Source organism: Mustela nigripes, chromosome 2 (genome assembly GCF_022355385.1).
Source record: "Mustela nigripes isolate SB6536 chromosome 2, MUSNIG.SB6536, whole genome shotgun sequence".
NCBI lineage: Eukaryota > Metazoa > Chordata > Mammalia > Carnivora > Mustelidae > Mustela > Mustela nigripes.
In genome coordinates this window covers 199701036-199704631 of record NC_081558.1, presented here as the reverse complement: position 1 = coordinate 199704631, position 3596 = coordinate 199701036, and the positions used below count along the sequence as shown (strand labels likewise).

At 40.2% G+C, this 3596-nt stretch overlaps 1 pseudogene; it reads right to left on the bottom strand.

Moving 5' to 3' along the window:
* Window positions 1-404: 404 nt before the first annotated feature.
* Window positions 405-1820, bottom strand: LOC132010632 (elongation factor 1-alpha 1-like; annotated as a pseudogene).
* Window positions 1821-3596: the final 1776 nt, after the last annotated feature.

Sequence of the window (3596 nt, the reverse complement as noted above, 5' to 3'; positions counted from 1 at the left end):
CTGTGCACAGTAATCAGCGATGTTAAAACACACACACACACACACACACACACTGCAACTACTCTATTAAAGTCCAAAAAGCAAAAAGGAAAAAGCAAAAAGCAAGTACAAGTTTAAATATTAAAGATACTCTGAAACTCCCAAGCTAGTGGTTTTTCTTTTCTTTTCTTTCTTTTTTTTTATTTTTTTTTCCTTCATTAAACTTTTATTTTAATGGGCATCAAGATTTTGTGACAATTTTAAAAACTAATAACTTAAAGCTGCCCCCTCACCCACAAAATGGTCCACAAGGCATTCTCCTTTTCTTCTGAAGGTTTTACAGGGCACTGCTCTCATTAACCAGTCTTTTCCTATGAAATGGCCAACTGATGCAAACAGTCCTGAGACTGTTCTTCCACCACCAATTAAGGCTGGAGTGGCACATAGTGGGGATAATATTCATTAGCCTTCTGAGCTTTCTGGACAGACTTGGCGATGTTGCCAGCTCCAGCTGCCTTCTTGGTCACTGCTTTGGTAACACCCACAGCAACTATCTGTCTCATGTTACGAACAGCAAAACAGCCCAGAGGGCGATAGTTAGAGAAGCTCTCAACACATTCAGCCTCACCCAGGAACCTTTGCAGCGATGGCAACATCACCAGATTTCAAGAACTTGGGACCATTTTCCATTTTTTTCTCCCCAAAATGACAATCTATCTAGTCCTTAGAATCAGCAAGCCTGCAAGCAATGGGAGCTGTTCATCAATCCAGCACAGGTGCATATCCAGCACTGATCTGGCCTGGATGGTACAGGATAATCACCTGATCTGTGAAGCCAGCTGTTTCCCTTGGTGGGTCATTTTTGCTGCCACCAGCCACACTGCTACAATGAACATCTTTGACAGATACATTCTTGAAGCCCACATTGTGCCCAGGAAGAGCCTCACTCAAAGCTTACTGGTGCACTTCAACAGACTTTACTTCAGTTGTAACATTGACTGGAGCAAAGGAGATCACCATGCAGGTTTAAGAAGACCAGTCTCCACTCAGTCCACAGGGACAGAACCTATACCACCAAGTTTGAAGACATCTGGGAGGGGTCCACACAAGGCCTTGTTAGTTGGATGAGTTGGTGGCAGAAATGCAATTCAGAGCTGTAAGGAGTGTGATTTCACTGGCATTGCCATCATTACAGATGACTTTCCATTCCTTGAACCAAGGTATGTTAGCACTTGGCTCCAGCAAGTTGTCACCATTCCAATCAGAAACTGGCATAAATTCTAGCATGTCGGGGCAGTAGCCAACTTTCTTAACATAGGTACTGAATTCTGTAATGATTTCCTTGTATATGTTCTGGCTGTAGGGTGGCTCAGTGGAATCCATTTTATTGACACCAGCAATTAGATGTTTTACATCCAGTGTGTAAGCCAGATGATTTGCTCATGGGTCTGCCCATTCTTGGAGCAGATCTGCTTCAAATTCACCAACACCAGCAGCAATAATCAGGATAGTACAGTCAGCCTAAGATGTGCCTGTAATTGTTTTTGATAAGGATTCTGTGACCTGGAGTGACAGTGATGGTCCCATAGTACTTGCTGGTCTTGAATCTCCACAGGGAGATATCAATGGTGATACCATGCTCACGTTCACTTTTCAGTTTATTCAAGACCCAGGCAAAATTGAAAGAGCTCTTCCCTGTCTCAGAATACTCTCTCAAGTGTTTCAATAGTTCTTTTGTCAATCCCACTGCACTTTTAGATCAGATGGCCAGTAATGGTAGCCTTGCCTAAATCTATATGTCCAATGGGGACAATGTTGATATGAATCTTTTCTTTTCCCATTTTGGTTTAGGTTTCGCAGAGGTTTTCACAACATCTGTGTTCTGGTGGCAAACCTGTTGCATAAAATCTCTTCTCTCTTATTTGATCAATGAAGAAGAAAGAATATTGCCCACATTCACTAAAGTTTGCCTTATATTTTACATTTTTTAATATTATAAAGTGAAAAGAAAGAATAGAGAACAATTTTAAATATCCAACTTGCTAACTGTATCTGTCTTAACCATTTAGAAAAGTAGGAAAAAAAAAGAACACAACAAAGCAGGAATCTACTCTGTTTTTAACACTTCATAGTGCTCTTGGGTAAAACAGTATATAACTGCATAAAAGGTTTGGTAAAATGCTTAATAAATACTAAGAAACTTTGATGACATATCCATGAGCTACACCCCTCTTCATTTCAGTAGAACCCAAATTTTATAAAGGTGTTCAACTCTTTACCATAGGACTTAGGTAAGGTCATCTCCTCCTTAACTCTAGTTACCAAACCCTAATGAGTTTAAACCTGTTACCAGGGCTCATTACCCTCTCCAGTGTTGTAGTTAGTCATAGACTTGTCTTAACTTGTAGACTTATTTTAACCAATAAGGCCATCAGGGATAGCTGCCTCAAATCTGTATAGAAGTTGTGTTTACTCTCGAGTCAGGGAGGGAGGGAAAAAGGAGGGATGATAGGAAGAGGAGGCGGCCAAGGATGACTGGGAAAATGAAAAGGGGGAGGGGGAGGAGGCGAGGAAGAAAGGAAGGAAGGGACAAAGGAAGAAGGTAACAGAAACTCCCTTATGTCAAGTCTGGTTTTGGCCTATGGCTGCTGTAACTTTCTCCTATCCACAAGAAGAGCCCATGATAAAGACAATAGGTTTAGAAAGCAGAACAAAGCTTTGAAAAGAATCTAAGTCCTTAAAGACATCATTGAGTTGCTGAATTTAAAAACTAAAGTTTCTTCGCTTCCATCCTCTGTTATGTGACATGATAACTTGTTTCTACTGACAGTAGGTGAGTAAGTAGTCTTCTGTGACTTTCATCCAAAACCAATTGATGTACAAAGTGTGTATCAACTAAATCAATAGATACGAAAAGCCTACTATCCGGGGCGCCTGGGTGGCTCAGTGGGTTAAGCCTCTGCCTTAGGCTCAGGTCATGATCTCAGGGTCCTAGGATCGAGCCCTGCATCGAGCCCTGCATCGGGCTCTCTGCTCAGCAGGGAGCCTGCTTCCCCCTCTCTCTGCCTGCCTCTCCGTCTACTTGTGATCTCTCTCTGTCAAATAAATAAATAGAAATCTTTAAAAAAAAAATAAAAGCCTACTATCCTGTAGGCTTTTAGAAGAATTAGAAATTTCTTGTTAATGTTGTTTGTATTTTTTTTTTCCTGTAGAATGAACATACCTTTTATTCTATGATTTTAGTGGGCAGGTAGAACAGTATGAAGTAAACTTTTTATCACCGTTTCTTTAGGATTGAATTAAGAATAGCTTATCTCGTAATTATTAAGTTTCAAAAATGCATCACTCTTCTTCCTGGGAGTTTTTCCCTGATTTCTTGGACTCCTTCCCTAACTTCTTAAATCAGCATCTCTGGTGGGTGATTACCTAGAATCTGAAAATTTAGTGAATCATTCAACTGGATCTTAGATGGACTGCTAATGGGCATGTGATGTCTTTAGTTCTTTACGTTTTTACAATAAGGTATGCAATCCCAATTTGTTTACTATTACTAAAATGGCTAATTCACCAAAATTCATAGCCTTCTTGTTACTTGAGTTGGAATATTTTCCAGTATT